Source organism: Helicoverpa zea, chromosome 4 (genome assembly GCF_022581195.2).
Source record: "Helicoverpa zea isolate HzStark_Cry1AcR chromosome 4, ilHelZeax1.1, whole genome shotgun sequence".
NCBI lineage: Eukaryota > Metazoa > Arthropoda > Insecta > Lepidoptera > Noctuidae > Helicoverpa > Helicoverpa zea.
The window spans coordinates 2987535-3011389 of record NC_061455.1 but is presented as its reverse complement, the minus strand read 5'-3'; positions in this window follow the sequence as shown (position 1 = coordinate 3011389).

Genomic DNA, 23855 nt, shown 5'->3' with positions numbered 1-23855 from the left:
CTAATGTTGCATGATTAATTCGATTCATTTTTAATGAGGCGAAACAAGGACTTGGGGGAGTACAAACAGTAAACAAACAAAATACTAGAAACTTTAGTTATGATTTTATATTGTTCGACATCTTGAGAATTATCAGAGCCATCAGAGTTATTTTTGGTGTGTAGTGTTAATATTTTACTTACTTTAAATACTGGTTCGACAACATATATGTACCAACTTATAAAAAAATAATAAGTTACATAATTCAAAGAGCAATAAGAAGATTACCAGTAATTCAAGATAATTACAAATAAAAGGAGTTAAATCGGTATTTCAATAATACACAAGAAGAAATATTTTATGCTTACATTCAAATTATAAAAACTATAAGCGCCATTTTAATCCATAAAAATTTAGACAATATAACCAGTCTAAAATTAATTGAATACCTACCTACATATATTTATAGTCCCTGAATGTAATAGTCAACTAATTACCGTAAAACAATAACCTAATCAGCGTAATAGTTCAATTAGGACATTTCTCAATCATTTATAGCCCAGTGGAGCTGACTGGAGCTACATGGTCGAATGTACTTACATTGGTGCTAATTAAGACAGGCATTAGGCCTACTAGGTTAGGCTGCACTTAAGCTGATTACATTATCGGTGTGTTTAGTCATTTAGTGTTGGGTGACCTGATTTATTTGTAATAGAATTATATTTTTTTGTCCAGTAACGGCTGCTACTGAGTAATTATTCCACAAATTAAATCCATTTTTCTTATATAGGTACTTATTGAAATTTAAACAAATGTCTGAATTGAAAACATTCGCCTTGTCGGAAGTCGGTGAAAAAGTTACTTCTTGTCATAATTAAAACTTATGATATTACGCGCTAACGATTTATAATATTTTATATCACATGTGTGTGATTCATAGAAAATCGAAACCATCAGGCGCTTCACGGTTCAAATACAATAAAACTCATACAATTCCAATTTTCTTCACACAACATGAACCGCTTAGACGCTATACGCAAAACCCAAACGTACCTCGCACCATCCAGTTTAATGCACGAACACTTATTAGCAATCTGCCCACCCATAAAACAGAGCAAGCGTGAAGCTATCAGACATTACCGCGAACCCAATCTCCGAGAAAAAGGGTCTTGTTAGAGATGGTGGTTAACTGCGGAACCGGATCAGGTAAACGTATAGAATTAATCACACGGACGCCCTGTGATAGCGCTGTAGTCAGCGTTTGGCTGAGAAGCCTTGAAATAAGCGGGGAAGGGGAATAGTCAGGCTGAGCGGGCAGCGGAAGTCACCGCTCCCTGTTTGATAGATCCCTCATGTACAGACAGTATTTATTGTCAAATTGTAAAATTACTTTATTGACAGCAACTGGTTTTTATTAAAATAAAATTTCAAGTAATAAACTAAATCTTCCTCCAGACCAACAAATTTTTATTTGGTGTCTGTGCAGCAAGTGCTTTCCTTCCATAGTCATTTAACATTTATTATAAATGCGTAAAGAAACAAACATATTGTTATCTTTAATTTTTTATGATGAATCTGTGCTATGTTATACAATTACACCTTAGTAATTCTCCAGTTATTCAAATGTAGCCTATTGGAAAATAACAGGCAACAAAACCCATTTTGAGGCAAGGTTACCCCTACTTACAATCGCCGTCTTCATAGCCACACTACCACTCACTCGCTTCGGACCTTTTCTCAGTCAGAATAGATTCTCATTCAATTATCTAAATGAAATCCGGATAAAGCTTGTGATCTCGCGACGTTAACACAATTTGCGCCCGTCTAACGTCGGAGGAGAATTAAGAATCAAAGTTTTTGGACTAAGAAATCTAATAAATACAAGGTGTTGATTTGCATTTGTGCCATACTTCTGGAGGAGGACATAAAATACGTAAATAATCGATTGGAATTACAGTAGACGGGAAATATTTAATATGCACTGCTTTTTTTGTCATTGTAATGTCGTAGTATTTCAGAAATAATCCAATTTTATGAATGAAATTAATGAATAATCGTTGCGTATGCTTTGTGTTTGCGTTTGTGTGAGGGAGCAGCACGGTTTTGAGGCCAGTAACATACGCGCCAAGTTTGAAAACGGGTAGGTGACATTGACGAATTTCCGAAAAAAAATTAAAATAAAAAATTTTCGTACCAATTTTTTTGTTGATTTGGGTTGAGAATCATTAGTATAATTACGTCCTTGACTATGGCACGCATGCAAATCAACAGCTTGTATATTTAAGCTTGCCCTGTAGTTTCTTTTTTCTGGAAGTCCGGTAATAGTGTTCAATTGTTTTGGGATATGCATGTCTCTTTTTTTCTCGAATGGGAACCAAATGACCCATCCCGCAACGGGGTTCTGAGATAGGGAGTATCAGATTATTACTGAGTAAAACCTACCTATGTTCCTACTGGAGATCTTTAAAGGCAGCAATAACTATTTTGGTTAAAGCTGCAGCCAGATAGGCCTTCCGGGGTAGTGTTGTCACGACTTGCTGGAAACAGTCTTTGGTAAAATTAAGATTTTTAAGAGCAGCTTAGTAAAACCTAGCTAAAAACAAGCGCAAAAGTAAATCCACTATCCTAAAATTCTTCACCAAAATGAGGCACCAAAAATAAATTCAACCTTTGCTTACGTCACGTCGTGCCTTAGCGCTTTACGTCGCCGGATGTGGAGCACACACCGCCGGAAGTTCCCGGTACATACCGGATATGATGTACAAATTCCTGATATCCGCCACACCAACGGTGCTTATGTTTGTTTACAAGTTTTCCAAGTTAAACTTCAAAATAAGAACGCTTTTAGACTGAAGAATTCAATTATGGCTTTCAGGAATTATGTTTTTTTTTTTTGGTACACGAGTTTCGAATTTTGGGAGTGTAATTTAATTTCCCTAGATCAAAACTTATTTTGTAGATCACTTTACTTGGAAATGAGGTAATGAAAGTGGAAAAGAAAATATTAGACAAAAACATTTTTACTTAAAAAAATATTGTGTTTGTAATTTTCTTGTTGAGGAGGTCAGATAGGCAGTCGCTTCTTGTAAAGCACTGGTACTTAGCTGAATCCGGTTAGACTGGAAGCCGACCCCAACATGATTGGGAAAAAGGCTCGGAGGATGATGTGTTTGTAATTTTCTATCTTCAATGGACAACATTCTGAGAATTTTGGAAGCCTGGATGACTTGTGTATTTTCATTTCATGTTTCATTCTAAATGTGGTAATCATATGGTCAAAGACAACCAACGTTTCTCAACACATAACAACAAATGCACACTGGAGACTAAACAGTCGACCGACAGTTGACCCCGACGGTTGGCAATTTTATTTGTAAAGAAAACTATGATTTAGGTCTGATACCGGTGAAGTACCTAATCTTTGTATTGTGCGTCCTATCATTCATATCATACTGATTTCTGAGCCCAAATAAATTATCGGCCGACTAAAACACCGTACACGTTTCCAGTGTAGGTACGGGTATTTTTTGTAGACCAGTATTTTCCAAAAATATCTACATTTAACTGGGTACCTAAATGTACTAAATTCTCACCGTATTATACGACTTATCGACTGCAAGCAAGCAATACCTCCTATCTGACTCCGGGTGGATTTTAAAGGGGAACAATAAAACTTAATAAAATCCTTATTCCGAGGAAGGCATAATGAGATACTGAAAATCCAAGTTTTCTTTTACTAAGCATAGTATTGATTAATAAAGTTTTTTGTTTTTATTTTGAATCTAAAGGTCAATCTAAAGGTCAAAATCTAAAGGTAAATCTAAAGGTCAAAAATGTCAGATAGGAGGTATTGCTTGCTTGCAGTCGTTATACCGTATAAATAGTAATAAGTCCTTCCTGTTTATATCTACCACCACTTAATTTCACCCCTTCCAGCAAAAGGTAAAATGTTAAAATAGACGGACGAGCAATAATGAAATCCTTTGAGCGTTTCTAAGAGGATATAAATGTGAAAAAAGGAGAATTTAAGTGAACATCGTTAGGAAAGAACGTTAATTACCGGAACTTCCCTAGGATTAGAACATCGATGAGACTGAGAGGTTTCACATTAATAAAGCAATTTTAAAACCTTATACTTAAGGCTCTGTTAAGTGTGCTCAGTTTTAAAGGGTTTTAGGTATTCGGCCAAGGGGGTAATTTTAACCAAAAAAGGAGGAGGTTTCCAATTCCTCGGAATCTTTTATTTTTTTGATCCATTCGGTGTATTTTGAATTATATCAATCTGTTAAATTACCCGCTGACCATGTAATTATGCATATTTTGTGGCTCTCCCATAAAAAACGTGATTTTAGCGACATTTGTAAATTGTTTGCGTGTCCGGCTCATGCTTGACCACTTTTTTTACTCACAGATTTTGTTCTTGTATATCTTCTATGCTGGCATTTTTAATGTGGCAATTTAGTTTATCTTTTCCTTTTCAAAACAATGTTCATTAGTACGAAATAATAAAATTACAGAACATAAAAATATTCTCCGTTCTCTCGACCTCAACTAGGGCATGCAATTATTAAAGCATTTTACCTTTTTATAACAATTATATCTGAAATGAAAAGAAATACAAGAATGAGAAATACAAAAAATATCCAACTTAGCGTAAAATAAGGTTCTTTTAGTACTCTCTAATTCGTAAACCTTATTTGATGCTAAGTTGGATATTTTTAACCGATTTCCAAATGAAATTAGTGTTTTCCATACATCTTTTTTACTTTAAGAGGACTGAAGCGATTTGATCAATTCTTATTTGTTTGAAATACTTACTCTCCATATGCTCTAATTTTCAATTGGTTAGGATTTCGTGATGGTTTTATAAGACAGCTTTCAGACTAGCGGCTGTTTCAAAAGATGACATCTGACACAATAATTGCTGCGTGGAATGTGAAGCGAAACCTGAGCCTAAACGCAAATCCTCTGCCTAAATCCTTCAGTACAAAACCCACATTAAATCACCTACGTTAGTTTATTTCATTCGTAGGTATTGATAAGAATTTCCACTGACAAGCGAGTATTTCACGAGAAATATCTAGCATCACATATCTTGTGCTATAATTTGCATATGACAGATACCTCTGATAGATGGTTCAATACTAAATCACATACAGACACAGATATTTCATAGATCACTTGTAATATATTGCTCAGCTTCCATCTAAGTGTTAGTAAATCATTCAAATCTAGTTTCCATGGAAATTCTTAGTGAGAATTCATGGGAAAATTATGAAGGAGCAGTTTAAGTACTGCATAAAATACAGCTCAGTTTTAGTCACGTATTCTCTAACATCATTTAAAATCTTTTCTAACAATGAAGAAATAATGTAAAATAACCCGAAAGAAAAAATATACGTATGTGATATAATGGGGCTTTTTAATTCAAATAATGTCTTTTATTACCTCGTTAACACATAAAACACTTGCAGCCAGGAAAACAGACCCCATACCAACAAACCGTAAACAGATACACTGCGCGGCCGAAAAACTAACGCCACACAAATCCAACCTTTTCCAGCTAGTTTTTATACCGCACTGACCGCTCCCAGCATCATGAACTAAGCACCAAATACTCGTATAACAAAGTTAACGAACCACGAATGGATGCAGGAGAATAACCCGAAATGTTGGATTGCAACAATCGCGCAAAACGCAGTAAATTTTGTCAAAGTGAGCAAGTTGATGACATAAGCGAGTGGCGATTTTTTGATTGTTGGTTTTTTGTTTTTAGGTCGTTTATTTAGTGATTGTATGGAGAGATAAACTTCAATATATGATCGTTCGCTCCATTAGGAAATATTTTCAGTCAGTCTTATCAGTTGTGTCTGTTGCTTATTCAGTTACAGATATTTCTATTGCATCTGTAGTATATTTTTTCCTATAAATCATAATCTAATATAGTACCTAATAATTACTATTTCATTATTTTCCATGTAAGCGCGTCCTGTCAGTCCTGTAAGGCGTGTGGGTCCCTCAGGAGTTGACGACTGTCCCTTAGGACAAAGTCACTAAGTAGGTATCAGTATTATTTATGACTTTATTCGACGTAAATATAATCTCAAATTAGGTTCACAAAACTTAATTTTGTTCTCGCCTTATGGGAACAAATTGATAAAACTTCCACCCTTATATTACCTGCAACAACAAAACCACGAACAACACAATTACACAAAACTTTTTCAACGGACCTTCTCCTAACCCCTCATTCTTCTGTGTTTTCTCCGGCCATTAAAAGCGGTAAAATTAGTTTCCTGGACTGACTTCCCCAATTAATACTGTCACTTATAACTTGTTCCGTTTGTAATACGGCACCCACCCTGCCATTTGTACAAAGTTGTACGGTAGAACTTCGAACGAATTATTCATTGCTGTAGCGGATAGGACGACCATGGCTGTGCTGCGTTTAGACCACGGAGTAAGGAAAGATCAGTAGAGCTGCGATAACGCAGGTAGGTTAGGCACCTTCTTTTAGGTCAAATTCGTACGGTGAACATGACCAAAACAATCATTTGCGAGAGTTTTTAAGACATTTGTCAACGATTTTTGGTATTACAAAAAGTCGGGTCCAAATCAGGCGTATGAAGACAAAATAGTAACGTTACTCGTCGTCCGCTCACCACATTTTGGCGCGCTACTTTCTTAGGAGCGATTTTCCGTTATGGCACCTCCACTGGTCATTTTGTTCTCCGTGATTTAGACTGCCTTAATGATGAGCCTTTAAATGTTTATTGGTTACTAGTGTTTTAGTCTATAGGTTTTGATGTGTCTATACTATCGTAGTTTAAGGCTGAAAAGTTATTTTGTTTGTTCAGTTTTGGTTGAGGGCCATATGCATTTTTTTTGACTGCGCGTATGAGTGCCACAAGAATGCAGTATTCTCGAGAAATAGCATGTGTACCATATGATACACGACTATTAAAAATATTAACAAAATAACAAATAAATTATTAGGTAAAACTTTTTTTTGTTTAAGCACCTTTTTTTTTTGTCGTTAAAGTATAAAACGACAACATGAACCGCTTCAGATATAAAGAAAAACGGGGGATCCTTTCCATTAATTAGTTGAGCTCTAAAAATGATTTCCCAGAAAAACAAAGCAGTCCTAAGAGGCTTTCTCTTTACTCACTAATACCATTCTTCCAGATAGAATTTATAGTAGAACACAGAAGCTGAGATTCTACGAAATAACTAATGTATTTTAGACCTAATTGGCTCATTATAACAGGATAGGCTTGACATGACAGAGCTGAAAGCTGCCTAAAGCCACATCAAAATAAATCAAAGGGCTTTTGGAGAAACTGCTGTATGTAAACTGGGAGTTTTAGATAACAATATTTTGTAACAAACCATTGGCAGCCAGGAAAAGATATACTAAGGGAGACTGGTACAGAATAGGTACTAGGACTAGGACGAGGTAGCTACTAGGGCTTTTAAACAAGTAAAAGTACTGCTTAAAATTAAAATTCTATTGATATTATAATTATTTGTTTATTTATTTATTTATTTATTTATTTATTTATTTATTTATTTATTTATTTATTTATTTATTTATTTATTTATTTATTTATTTATTTATTTATTTATTTATTTATTTATTTATTTATTTATTTATTTATTTATTTATTTATATATTTATTTATAACTGTGTTTACACTGATTTTAATCAACATTTTAAACTTGCGACGATTTAAACAATGTATGTATTTTTAAACCCAGTTTTCAAAAAGAAAACTCATTAAGATTGCTTATAATATCTGTAGTTAAATTCCTACAAATATAAATATAAATAAATCTGATTCCTAGCCACCGACACAAACAACTACAACCACAGTTTTTGGTCCCTAAACCAGAGCTACCAACTTACCAACGCTTATCACCAATACGCTTAAGTTTCTCCATATCATACGAAATACCGCAGTTACTGTATACCGTACACGTATAATGTTCGAACACCAAGTTAGTCTAAGTACTTGTGTTTGAGCTTGCATGCATTCCTTATTCCTTCCATTTCCCTCTCCTAGTTCCAAAAACTGCCACTCACCAAGCGAGACGTGGCGCCACCGTCAATGCAAAAAACTTTCGCGCGAGTGCCAAAAAATACGACGCCGGCCGCCATAACGCGCCGCAAATTAAAATCAAAAACTGTGTCTAAACTTCTATAAACTTCGTAAACTAATCAAAAGCCCCTGCAGGGAGTTACTGGGCGCCCATCAAACCATAAATTACATGTGTACAAGTGATCTGTGCAGTAGCGTGAGTGGATCAATTTGCAGCAACCGGCGGAACTTTGTAAGTACCTACTGATTCCTATTTCCCATCGGTCCTGTGTGCAGCTTTCCATAAACCTCTCACAGAAAATCTCGTCCAGCCTTACAACCTGGATAGATCTGTAAAAAACCCTAATGGTCTAGGGCTTACGGTCAACGAAGCGCCGTTCAAGTCACACCATTTTTAGTGATCCTTCTGAGCCGCATAATATATCTAATTGTTGAGTGTGCTTGGTTCAAATCGTGTAACCTACGACTCAATTATTACGTTAAAGTATTTAGTTGTCCATTTTAAGTCATTGAATTCTAAACAATACAAAATGGATAGCAAAGAATCAAAACTCAAACTTCTCGTCACTCAACGTGAGTACGTATTTCGTGAGATTCAAATTTTATTCGATTTATCTCGTCAACTAACATCCGATAAGTCCAAGTTAGGCTCATTTAAGAGTAGGTATAGACGTATTGACGACTTGCGTCATGAATACATAAATTTCACGAACGAAATAAACTCGTTAAAACTAGCTTTGAATCCTCAAGACAGTATAAACATGAAAACGGTTGATGCCTTTGACGACATGTACTACGCAGTCAACGAAGTCGCAGAAATCTACCTACAGTGTGATAAAAGTGAAGCCGCATTGCCGTTCCGCGACGCCATCTCATCGGAGGCAAACGGAAACCGGAAACCATTTGCGCAACCACGTTTACCTAAAATCGAACTTATTAAATTTGACGGAAATATAGAATATTGGCAAACATTCTATGACACATTTGCATCTCTCGTGCACAATAACGAAAACATTTCTAATATCGAAAAGTTTCATTATTTACTTTCTTGCCTCACGGGTTCCGCGTTATCAATCGCCAAGGGCATTCCGGTCACATCAGACAATTATCAAATTGTTTTCGATGCGCTAATAGATCGGTATCAAAATAAGCGAATCTTAGCAGTAAATTATTTGGAAAAAATCTGTAGTCATCCTACATTAAAATCTAGTAATCTTAACGATTTACGTAAAATCACTAGTTTATTACAGGAATCCGTAAACGCTTTAAAATCCATTAAAATCGAAAACCTTGGTGAATTTATTTTGTTTTATTTATCTTCTCGCATATTAGACGCTGATACACGAAAGCGATTTGAAAGTCAAAACAAAAGTCAGATACCTACTTTTATCGAATTATTAACATTCCTACAAAGTTATCTAAAAATATTAGAAGCTAGTGAGCCTTATAAATGTAATTCGAGCAATAGTTTGCCACCGATGGCACGTAGAAATAACAATAATTTTACGAAGTCAAAGTTATCATCATTTCCCGCGCATTTTAACGATAACGCGGCATCGATGTCGTTCGATGAGTGCACAGGGCCGTACTCAGATGCAGGGCCGCACTCAGGCGCGAGTTCTAACTTTAATAATACATCAAATGTGAATCTTGAGTCAATTTTAAATCAATGTAATTTGAATACAGGGTCGAACTCTAATACAGGGTCGCATTTTATTGACAACAATTTAATGCAAAATAATAATTTAAATAATCCTGATGTTCATGCATACTCAGTATCAGATAAAAAATTCGGGTGTGTATGCTGTGGATATTTTCACCACACTATTTATAAGTGTCCGGTGTTTAATTCAAAAAATGTAAATGAACGTGAATCTTTAGCCAAATCAAAGCGCTTATGTTTCAATTGCTTAAAGCCCAATCATGCGGCTGATATGTGTCTGTCCAAAGCTTGCTGTACCAAATGCAACGCGCGTCATCACACGCTACTTCATCGCGACCAGGGCCCCACGTCAGCGTGTCCTGTGACTTCTTGTGCTACTCCAGCGGTTCCAGCTTCTTCTGCTGACCCAGTAGTTACTCTTAATTCTATGAATACAAGTTGCAACTTGCAGCAACATCGCTCATTAGTTTTATTAGGAACATGTGTGGTTAGGGCGTATGGTCCTTGTGGTGTTACACATCTTCGAGCACTTATTGATAGCGGTGCACAGAGTTGTTTCTTAACAACTGCCTGCGCACTTCGATTAGGTTTACCCTTACGTAGTTGTGATTATTCTGTTGTTGGAATAGGACAGAATCCAGTGCTTGAAGTCAAAGGTGAAACATCATTTACGATTCAACCATTACACTCAGATCAACCAACTTTTACGGTACGAGCTATTGTCATGGAAGCTCTCACCCATAAAATGCCTTCAGTAGAAATACCTTCTTTTGTCAAAGCTAACCTCAAGCACTTGGTTCTAGCTGACAGTGACTTTGATAAACCCGGTGACATTGATCTTTTGTTAGGCGCAGATATTTTCCATAGCATTTATAATGGTCAACGACTTGAAGTAGGCCCGGGTCTACCGGTAGCCCTACATAGTGTATTCGGCTGGGTTATCACGGGCAGGCTCGACGCTGAGTGTTCGCCTCCAGCTGAAACGTCTACACTTTTGGCTTCCACAGCTGCCTTAGACAATGTGGTCAAGCGATTCTGGGAGGTAGAAGAGCCGCCTAAGCAAACGATTGTCAACCCGGAAAATGAAAAATGTGAACAGATGTACACAGACCTCGTTCGACGCAACGTAGATGGATGATATGTAGTACCTATGCTACTCAAGGAAGAACATGAGCAGTTAGGAGACTCTCATCGCACGGCCTTATCCAGACTTCATAATTTGGAGAAACGGTTCCTTCATCACGAAGACCTGAAACATGATTATGGAGAATTCATGCAAGAGTATCAAGACTTACATCACATGCATCAAGTTGAACCTTCTGATACAGATTTTAGATATTTGATTCCGCATCACTGCGTCATCAGACCTGACAGCACGTCAACGAGACTGCGTGTAGTTTTTGACGCCAGCGCGAAGACATCTAGCGGCATGTCTCTTAACGATATTGTCTACACAGGTCCAAAACTTCAAAACGATATCGTTGATATTATTACAAAATTTCGTTTACACAAAGTAGTCTTCACAGCCGACGTTTCCAAAATGTATAGAAATATTGAACTTCGTCCTGAGGACCGCAAGTATCAACATATCCTGTGGCGTAGCTCAACTTGTGAAGAAGTCCGTGAATATGAACTTAAGACTGTGACCTACGGCGTGAGCAGTTCACCATTTTTAGCCATCCGTACGCTACACCAGCTAGCAAACGATCACGGTGCATCATGGCCGGAAGCTGCTTCCATTCTGCGTCATGACACGTTCATGGATGACGTCACCGCTGGCGCTCCTTCAGTTGAAGCTGCCTTAAATCTGAAAGACGGAATTATTAATTTGCTGAATTGTGGTAAATTCGAACTACGTAAATGGAGCAGTAACTCACCTGAGTTCCTTGCACAACTTCCTTCTGAACATTGTCAAGTTCCAAAATCATTTTGTGACGATCAAAACATACAAACTTTAAAAATATTAGGTCTGCAATGGGACCCGAATCTAGATCTTTTTACTTATTCTCAATCTGAATTCACTCCAAAATTTACAAAGCGTTCCATTCTTTCTAATGTTGCTCGCATTTATGACCCATTGGGTTGGTTAACTCCCATGGTGCTTAAAGCTAAATTGATTCTTCAAGCCTTGTGGAAACTTCAATTAAATTGGGACGATCCTGTGCCAGACAGTATTGCTCATCAATGGACTGAGTTTGTCTCTGAGCTCAGTTACCTCAAACAAGTACAAATTCCTCGTCATATTCTGCCCTCAGACGTAGTAGAATGCCAGCTCGTTGGTTTTTGTGATGGTTCATCCAAAGGTTACGGTTGTTGTATTTATTTAAGATCTGTCTGTAGAGGTAAAATTTCAGTTAAATTATTAATCGCGAAGTCGAGAGTAGCTCCCATAAAACCAGTTACGATTAATCGCCTCGAACTTCTTGGTGCAGTACTTCTAGCTCGGGTCTTGAAACACATGGCTGACTTGTTAAATCCACACCTGAAGCTCTCTCGAGTGATTGCCTTCACTGATAGTAGTACAGTTTTATCTTGGCTTAATACTGAACCTTATAAATTAAAGACCTTTGTTTCGCATCGTGTAGTTAAAATTACCGATCTCGTACAGATTCAAAATTGGTATCACGTATCGACCTCCGATAATCCAGCTGATCATAGCAGTCGTGGGTTGTCATGTTCACAGCTGATCGCTTCTGATACCTGGTGGTCAGGTCCATCTTGGATTTCTCTAGAGACTTCAGAATGGCCAGTTTCACAGGACGTATACGTGCCACCTGGAGGTGTGCCTGAGGTGAAGAGCTTGCCTGTGATAACTCATTCCGCGGACTTAGTGCCTTTATATGAGGGTCCGATTAAAAAATTATTAAGTCATTATTCTTCATTTTCACGTGTCCAAAGAGCATTAGCTTGGTTGTTGCGATTTAGTAAAGTCTTAAGAAAACTTACTTTCAATTGTAAAACTTTGACTGTGGAGGAATTAGAAAATTCATTATCCCTGCTTGTTCAACACGAGCAGACGGAATACTTTGCTAATGAGATAGAGTCAGTAAAATGTGCAAGGACTTGTTCACGTCCTATTCAAAAACTTAATCCCTTTCTCGATCACCGAGGACTCTTGCGAGTGGGGGGGCGTTTAGTAAATTCAAAACTTCCACTCTCTGAAATTTACCCTTTGTTGTTACCAAAAAATTCACGACTGTCTGCACTTATAGTTGACTATTTTCATAAACTTCATCTTCATTGTGGACCTAGAATGTTGCAGTCTATTATAAGTCGTAGATTCTGGATTTTGGGTATTCGCAATTTAATACGATCGCGACTTTCCAAGTGTGTAACGTGCTTCAAAGTAAATCCCACATCAGTTTCACCTATAATGGGAAATCTACCGGCACCCCGAGTACAACCTTCACGATGTTTTTCAAAGATAGGGATAGATTTCGCAGGACCCTTCATCGTGAAAGAGAGTAAAAGGCGTAAGGCGCCTGTTTACAAGGTGTACGTCTGCGTGATGGTATGTCTCGCAGTAAAAGCGATCCATCTTGAGCTAGTTACAGACTTGTCGACAAGTGCATTTATCGCAGCTCTGGACAGATTCGTATCACGCCGTGGTCTTTGTCAACTTATTATCTCTGATTGTGGTACAAATTTTGTCGGGGCCAAGCGCTACTTAAGCGAGGTTCACCAGTTTCTTTCCACTCAGGAGTCAGAACTTAATACTGAGTGTACAAAGCGTAATATCGTGTGGCAACATAATCCACCAACTGCTAGCCACTTTGGCGGTATTTTTGAAAGTGGTGTTAAGTCGATGAAGTACCACCTTAAACGAGTTGTTGGCTTACAAGTGCTAACGTTCGAAGAGATGTTGACTGTGCTGAATAAAGTAGAAGCCGTCCTTAACTCTCGGCCGTTATGCGCTTTGTCTAGCGATCCCACTGAGGTAGATGTCTTGACACCGGGTCATTTCATCACTGGTGGTCCTTTGGTATCATTACCGGAGATACCGCTTACAGATACGTATTTGCCGCCTAAAGAGCGATGGCAATTGTTGCAAAAAATGACACAGAGTTTTTGGAAAATTTGGCAAAGAGATTACCTTCATACACTGCAGCAGAGGTGCAAATGGTTCAAAGACCAAGTCAATGTGCAAGTAGGTGATATAGTTACGATCGTGGAACAAAATCTCCCACCGTTGGAGTGGCGTTTCGGTCGGGTTGTCGAGCTTCATCCAGGCTCTGATGGTGTAGTGCGTGTCGTCACGCTACGTACGGCCAAAGGACGACTTCGACGGCCTGTAGTCAAGATTTGCCCTTTGCCTACTTCTAACTAAACCTTAACCTTTCCATTGTAATTTATTAACCATAATTATTGTTAATGTAGCTTAAAATCAACTTACTCTTAACTTAAAATTATAAACTTAACTTACTAGGTAATTCAGCACGATTTGAACTCAAGCACACATAACACGCATCTTTTAGTCTTTTCGACTCTTATTTTGTGAAATCACTGGACTGATTTCAAGTGGGGGGGAATGTTTGAGCTTGCATGCATTCCTTATTCCTTCCATTTCCCTCTCCTAGTTCCAAAAACTGCCACTCACCAAGCGAGACGTGGCGCCACCGTCAATGCAAAAAACTTTCGCGCGAGTGCCAAAAAATACGACGCCGGCCGCCATAACGCGCCGCAAATTAAAATCAAAAACTGTGTCTAAACTTCTATAAACTTCTTAAACTAATCAAAAGCCCCTGCAGGGAGTTACTGGGCGCCCATCAAACCATAAATTACATGTGTACAAGTGATCTGTGCAGTAGCGTGAGTGGATCAATTTGCAGCAACCGGCGGAACTTTGTAAGTACCTACTGATTCCTATTTCCCATCGGTCCTGTGTGCAGCTTTCCATAAACCTCTCACAGAAAATCTCGTCCAGCCTTACAACCTGGATAGATCTGTAAAAAACCCTAATGGTCTAGGGCTTACGGTCAACGAAGCGCCGTTCAAGTCACACCAACTTGTATACTATGACGTTACTTTGAATTAGTTCGCTAAACTCGAACGTGCCACGTTTTGGTAAATTATCAAAAAAGTATCCATGTGATTGACCTATATTTTTGCAGCACCCATAATTTATGAATATGGTTCATCAAAGTCGTTTGCTCAATTTGAGTTGAAAATTAGAGCTCTTAGTGAAATAACAATCACTCATCTCCTCCTTTATTTTAATGGATTAATCACAGAAAATAATCATATTAAAGCCAAGTTGACCAGAAAAGTAAACGCTCAGAATTGCAATAATGTCTTCACTTTACGACATGAAACTTACAAGTCCACCAATAGAACACCAAATAAACTGCTATCAAACTTGATTCCAGAAAATCAAGGATAACACCAACTTATCACAACACACTACACAACTTTTGACTTACGAAATTCTGTCAGTCAAAACAAAAGAAGTAAATCCCATGTCACTTCAGTTTCTTCGCGAAGTAATATATCAAAAGTTTTTACGCATATTCTAGGATGCCTATTTTTGCTAGCATTATGATATTTACCCAGATGCTTACAAAAAATGGCTTGCTGCCGTCCGATATGATAAAAACGAGCAAGAAAGGAGAGGTTGTGGGGAATTAATAGCGACTAATAATGACTTTATCTGGTGGAGCGGTAAGATGACGCTTTTATTGTAACTATGATGCAGGTAAGTTACTGCAAAAAATAAAGTAGTAAATATAGATATAGGTGTTAAATAAATATGAAGGACTATACTTTTTAACTATTGATCTTACAGTTGCTTTCGTATTGCCAGATGATTCATGCTGATGCATAGAAATAGGTAATCTATAAGATTTTTGATTTCTTTTTCAGTTTAATTATGTGACTACTTAAAGATGAACTACTGCCTACCATTAGAATGTTTTGAAAATGTTTGCACATGGAAAACGTAGACTTGTTTATTTAACATTACTAAATGTGCGTTTTGCTCTCAAAATAACATTTAATCAAAATTTCTTAACTAAAAACCGTAATAATTAAAGCACACAGAAAGCGTCATTTTAGCGCTCCCACAATCAGATAGGTGGGTCACACGACAACGACAAATGTGGCGGTAAGTCACAGAGCCTCCCGAGATTTCTTATACACTGGTTATTACGAACATCGCCGCACCTTCCCCGCAAGGCTTCCTCTTACATTTTTATCTGCGATATTAAAGTAATTACTCAACCTGTACTATGTAGCTGCATAGCTGCTTTTAGCTATAAAATTTTACTGTAACGATTTTTATCGAAGAGATTATATCTCGTGGAAAATTTTAAGTTCCATGTAGTGGTTACGGAGTATTGAATTTTGAATTTGAATTGTGTTTGAAGTTCTGAGTCTCAGAATGCTGTCTTTGTGTCAATAGGTTAACTTTACCCAGCCTTTTTAGTATCTATTTTTTCAAGTAAAGAAATATTAATTATATCTAAAATTTTGAATATATCTATTTCATGCAATTCAAAGAACCACATAGGTACTAATACTTTAAATCGAGACTTTTAGAACTTGAGTTGCATAGCCAGTCGACGTTACATTGATAGTTACATCCACCAATAGAATGACGTCGTTCCATGACTTTAACGGACATTTCTTTCAAACCAACATCTCAAAACCGCACTTTCCATACCTATCGATTCTGGAAATCGATATTTCTAATTGAAAAGCTCGATGTAAGGAATAGCCTGGTCGTTATCTAAGGGCATCTATCTTGTTCGAAACGTTGGGAAGCGATTTTTCCCTATGCCTCCGACATGGAACAAATTATCATTCAATTTATATCAGTCGGTCCTTTATCGGTCCCATTCCAGACGTTAATAAGAAAATTTTCTGGTGAATGTTTGATGGAGCTTCTTGCTTTTATATTTTTGGGGTGAATTAAACAGCTATGCATAGGTATAGTTGTTTTTTTTCTTGCCTATGAAATGTTTTGTTTGAACAATGTGTTGGTGCTTGCATTGAACATGGCATATGGCCAATGCAGTATTTTTGTTACTTCTTCAATTAATGTACTGCACTGCACTGTACATTACCTACAATGTTATTACTTAATTTAATACCTAATAATTATGCACCTACACTGATAGCAATAAGTATTTTATATTTTTTGTTAACAAAATAAAATGCTGGCTAGCTATTGAAACAAAAATTCAATACTCTTAAAAATCATGTTAAGTTCGAACTAAAATAAGATACAAAATTCTCTCCCACTTACCAGACCTACCAACCAAAAAACTGGACTAACCTCGTCTCCACAAGATAATTGCATTAATTTACATTAAAACCTTCCGAAAATACCGAAGAACATTATTAAGTAACCATAATTCGTCACCAGCTGCGTACAAGTGCGGTTATCAAATAAATTCTCATTTGCTGCCAGCAAGATATTGAAAAATTCAGGCATCTGGTAGCGACCCTTAATTTTATGTTATCTGTTTAAGGGGTGGTTTTGTTGTTGCGACTAATTTATTTATCATTTTTGATTATAACAACAAGAATCTGACTGTTATCCACAATAACAAAAAATAATGAAAGGAGATGGCCAAATTTTCATAGTAAAAAAACCCAGAATCGACAGTAACGAAATGGGTACCAATGGGTTCATTATGATAGACCTTTGATGGTGCCAAAAAATCAAGCCTGAAATCCATGGGGTATAGGAGCTATATCATATTTTCACAAAAATAGGTTATGTTGAATTTATGTTGATTTTAAAGATTATTTACATATAGGACCATAAAAACAAGGTATAATAACATTATACATGCGAATAGTAATATCCCTATAGTTACAGAGTTTGCCTGGTAATTAAAAGGTCTTGAGTTTGACCCCCACCCATTGCACTATTCACATGAACCACACCAGATACGATTAAGTACCGACCTTACCTACTTGAAGAGGTTTCCCTGTTATGTGGAAACTTCTGAACTGGCAAAGGTTGATAAAAAAAAAAACTTAAAAGAAAAAAAAGGTTTCACTTTTTTTATTTTTAGTCACTGTATTGTACGCTCATTTTATTATGTTAATCGACTCGCCAACGCACCACCACACAGGTCGACAGTCTGACAACGACTGACTCCCCACCGCTCGATCCGGTATTTATAACCGAGTGACGTATGCGCACGAGGCGTCATAATAATGACATAACCTATACAATGATGCACATGTACCTGCATACACTACATCTCTCCCTTGTTGTTTTGATTTTAACCTTGTTTCAAAAAGTTCAACAATCAAACTCATAAATATTTTGGTAATTTCTTAAAGATCTATCAAACACCTGCAGCACAACAAAACCACGCTATCAGATCAGTCCACCGATCACACTGCCATCAAACTGATTTACTTTGTTCCGTTTCCATTTCATTTCCCTTTCCATTTAAGGAGACGACAGATATCGGTGATACTGCGGGACACTACATCCCTTCCCTTGTGAAATAAACATAAATAAAAATCCGTCCCTTTGCAGACGGTAACATACCAGCATCTGCTTCAGGCTCAACAAGACAAATTCGTAGCAGTGATATCAGGCCGGCAAGTTTAACTTCAGGTTTTGTAGCCGCTGTTCCGGCCCTGTATTATATCTACACTAGAGATGATCCGTCCATTTGGCAGACATCCCGCCAATCAGTCCATGTGAAATCAAGCAAATCTCAAATATTGCTGTACCTTCAGATAATGAGCACTCATCTTGCTTGGTTCGACTTCACTTAAAACTGATACAGAATGCATTGTTCCAAGGTAAAAGATCGGCATTAGGGTACCTCATCAATGCTTTTCACTCATTCAAAACCGTACGAGCCGTACGAGGAAAGTAATCACATAAGATCGTCCCAATTGAATGGTGACCTAGATGGACTGTTTCCAATTTGATGATGACCATATACTTTGTCACCCATTTAATGGTGACCACATACTTTGTCTCCAATTTAATGGTGACTCCATACTTTGTCACCCATTTAATGGTGACCACATACTTTGTCTCCAATTTAATGGTTTAAATTGTAGTTCTATGTACGAGTTAAGTACTTTGTGTGCCTTGTAAGCGAGAGAATGCTAACTCAACTAATTTTGGTAATATGTAGTTTTTAATTTGAGAGTGGAATATCAAAGCATTATCTCAGCAATGTAACAAACAATCTGGTCTTCAACCCTATTGATCAGCGCTGGTACTTTGCACGTTTCTGCTAGTACACTCGCTGAAATTCTGATATAGGCTTTAAATACCCTACATCAATGTATGTCCAATATCTAGTCAAGAAACTGTAAGCTTCTTAGCATTCAACACCCAACATATGAATACCATACTGCATATAATAGTGCGATAGGAATACTTATATTTCGGTTAGGCATCCAAGAACACTATTATCACCGGACATTGCGTTCTGTAATGTTTGTTTGCTTTTCCTAATGTGGTTTTCAAAAATTTAAGTAGTCAAAGAATTATTATGCTTTGATGGTAAGCTTTTTAGTGTCATGGTTACATATTGATTATAACGAAGGTGTAAAGTAACATTACGAATCAGATTTTAACTAATTAGAACCATATTATGCAACGAACGCACTTTAACAGGTGTCACTAACTTTGCACTATATATTTTGAAGCTGTGACATTCTGCATCACCATAAAATAGAAGAGTCCCTGACCCTCAACTCATGCTCTTCTTCCTTTCAACAAGGTGACAGCAGCTCACAAACAGTTTTCTAGTAGATGCAATTTTCCTTTTGCAAAACAACCGCTAACCTTTCTAAAACATTTGTCTACACATAGATAAATGTGGGATTCTAATTCTATATCTCAATTTCATGAGCAGCTATGCTGCTCTCATGTCATACTTGACCTCATCAATTTGATGATCAGCTTTGTGCTGCTTCCATTTTTAATATTTTACGCTTTTCCAATTTCATGACCGCGTATAGGTAACGTAATATTTTTTTTGTTTTTATGTAAGTATAGTTGGCTGCATAAGTATGTTTATAGTTTCGTTCAAAAGCGCTTACCCTTTATTGCAGCTGACTTTATCTACGTTGTTTTAGTTAGACAACCAGAATATAAAAATATTATTATCTTTTATAGGGACAGCACCCCAGTAAATTTTTAAACGATTTGGTGACTAAGGGCAATTTTACTTCCTATACTTTAAGGAACACTTACTCAGATTATATATTGCAGTAGGACTTAGGAACTTAATAATATTTTAGTTATTATTAACCAAATGTCGACGCAACTGTGTAGTTTAATTAGCACAAAAGAGTAATAAATGTCGATAAATGTAAATAGTGATAAAGTTCTTTACCTCTCGTGCGAGTCCAATTGTCTTACGGTAACCTAAGATTGGTGTTCTAAGATCAATTATTATTAACCCTAACGCTATGGACACAAGACATTATTTTGTTAATAGATATCCATCCCACCACCCATATGGATCTTATCTTATGGGATGGGTTGAGGAAATTACACAACTTTATATTACAAGTAGGTGTGCACTTCAAGAATATATTAATGTGATGATTTATTAACTTGAGATCAATAAATGGATTCTATTTCATATACGTTCATATATGGTTATGTTATTCGCCCCTATGGAAGCATATTCTTCCACAACTCTCAATGTACTTATACTGCTTATTGGTACTGCAATACTGTAAAACATAATTTGCAAATAACAATATTATAATGAGGGCCACTTTGTTAAACTATTTGTAAACACCAATGTAAATCAATAAAAAAGAGGCTAAGATACCAATTAAAATTCATTCAAGCCTGAATCTTGAAGGTTTTAAAAGCACACGCAATCATCAACTTTTGAGAACTTGATTGCAACAATCATCCATGAGCTAATCATCATTAGACAGTTCCCAGAGTAAGTATCTACATTGGAACTCCTTCCAGGTATCATCCTTAAAAGATTTTTTGTCACAGATGAGAAGGCCCAGTTGGGTAAATGATGATGATGTCCTCCTAGCCGATTATCGGCTACGGCGGCTGTACTCACGTAAGGGGATTAGCCAACTGCGCAGGACATATTATAGTGCACAAGCATTTGCGCAGACACAGGTGCACTCACTGTTCCTTCACTCTCATAACCCGATGGGACGGCAATCCGACACGACCGGAAAGAGATCAGGCGCAGGACCGACATTTACGTGCTTTCCGATGCACGGGTGTATCAATCACCAACTCATCAGCCGCGCTTGCGACAGCTAGACCAACGAGGCAGTTGGGTAGATAAAGTAGCATAGTCAAATAAATCACAGATTGCTCCAATGCTTAGTTCCATATTCTTTTGATCTAAGAGTTTTATATCAACCTAAAGTACTGAAATTACAATTGTGAGCTAGCATGTTTACCAAAGATTCTATCTATTGAATACCAAAATTTTGATCCACATTTTCCAGCTAGTATTGCTGCTTGTATGCTGTTCTACTGTTCTGTATCTTCTGGAATATCTCTGTTGTATAACAACCTCTTTAATACAGCAAAATAAAGTAAAAGTATTGAAATTATACCTAGGGTGACTGAGCAACTGTTATAATTAACACTATTATGGGTAGGCAACCCACTAGAGGTGTTGATGGACTTGGATGTTGTGCATAGGTGAATACATACCAGTATAGCTGGGCGAGTTCTTCAACATCCATGGCCAACCCACTACGGTCCCTCAATGTGCTGTTTGTTTAACTAGATACCTAGCACATGTTTGTCATTTGTAGAACCGTTGAGTATATAACCCACCAGTTTGTTCTTGTAATATCCTCTATATTGCAAGCACTTGAATTAAGTTAGTTAAGTACCAGAACAATATAGCAGGTATAAGTTGTTGACTAGACTCTGAGAAGTTAAGTTTGGAAGCTTTTTATGATCCAAATCACCGGGCACAGAAAATATAAAAATTATCAAGATTTACTATTTAGTTGTTGCAGTAGTTGACAACTATCGCCAGATAATTTATGCGTGTACAGTCAATTGAATGACCAGTAGACGTTCACTACCGTTAACTGTCAAGCTGTCACTTTAATGACCAGTAGATATAGACTACTGCCAACTGTCAAGCTGTCAATTTAATGACCAGTAGATATAGACTACTGCCAACTGTCAAGCTGTCAATTTAATGACCAGTAGATATAGACTACTGCCAACTGTCAAGCTGTCAATTTAATGACCAGTAGATATAGACTACTGCCAACTGCCAAGCTGTCAATTTAATGACCAGTAGATATACACTACTGCCAACCATCAAGCTGTCAATTTAATGACCAGTAGATATAGACTACTGCCAACTGCCAAGCTGTCAATTTAATGACCAGTAGATATACACTACTGCCAACCATCAAGCTGTCAATTCAATGCCCAGTAGATATAGACTACTGCCAACAATCAGGCTGTCAATTTAATGACCAGTAGATACACACTACTGCCAACCATCAAGCTGTCAATTCAATGACCAGTAGATATAGACTACTGCCAACAATCAGGCTGTCAATTTAATGACCAGTAGAAACACACTACTGCCAACTGCCAAGCTGTCAATCTAATGACCAGTAGATACACGCTACTGCCAACTGCCAAGCTGTCAATCTAATGACCAGTAGATATACACTACTGCTAACCGTCAAGCTGTCAATTTAATGACCAGCAGATTTTTGGAATAGAATAGGTCTTTATTTGCTTAGAATGCAGGCACTTACAAAATAGGATTGTAAACAACATAATAAGATCCGTGTACATTCCGCCTTGTTGGCATGCAAGCACAACAATTATTAAACACAATTGATTATAAGGCAAATAGGTTATTGTATTATATCCTCTAGGAAATCCCACCACTGCTAAAGTCGTCTTGACGACAATTCAACAACCAGCAACTTTATATTGCTTCCAATAAATGCCTATTATTGAATAAACTTTGATGCAGGTTTAAGAATGAGTAAACTGATCACCAAGTAATGATTTTGTATTATTAATTACTCATTTGATAAATATTAACACCTGCAATAAATATTGCTACTTCCATTAGAATTGTAACAAGGTAAACTTAAACAAAGAATTACGTAAAAAGGTTAAAATTTGTTTGCAATTCGGGTGATACATACATGAACATAAAAGTTATGTATACTTTGTCATTCTACTCTCTTCCCTTCCTTCTTTCCTTTTGCTCTTTTTAATATGATTGAATATTAACATCGGTCAGAGGTTACTTGTTGTCAAAGCTTATTTAGCATACATTAATTTGGTATAGGCATGAATAGGACAAATTATTTAGTATAACCTTGTATATCAAATATTTTTCTGGATCACAGAACTAATAGGTAGTTCAAAATTAAAAAAATAGATAATAGGTAACTGTTGGTCCAAACACTCACGGTTTTATCCTCGTCGCCAATGTATTGTACGCTCATTTTATTATGTTAATCGACTCGCCAACGCACCACCACACAGGTCGACAGTCTGACAACGACTGACTCCCCACCGCTCGATCCGGTATTTATAACCGAGTGACGTATGCGCACGAGGCGTCATAATAATGACATAACCTATACAATGATGCACATGTACCTGCATACACTACAGTCACTATTCGCATAAGTCAAAAGTTCTCGTCAATGCGAATAATATAAGCCCAAACACGAGGTAGTTGATATTTACCATTGCCGAGTTCCCTTGACCGTCTCTCTTCTCCATCATCAAGTCAGCTAAACCTTCACTCGTGTGCTAACTGACATACACCTGAGTGTAAAGTTTTTACCCTATGCACAAGTTCTAATGAACAGCAAACAGAAAAGTTAAGTTTTTTTATATACTAAAATCTTAATCGAAAAAACCTTGTAAAAAGAGAACCCCATGGTTTTTAGATGATATGAAATACTTTTTGTAATCTACAAATTATACTGAATCCAACCATACATACGAAGTTTCTGTCGACTCTGGGTTTTTTTTTGGCCATCTCCTTTGTGTTATTCTATGACCGTATCCATTTTTTCATGAATTTTCTTTCATAAATTTTCATATCCCAAGAGATAAAATTATAAAGCTATAACAGGATTTTTTTCTAATGGTAGATAAGTATTTCCGATTTCATTAAATT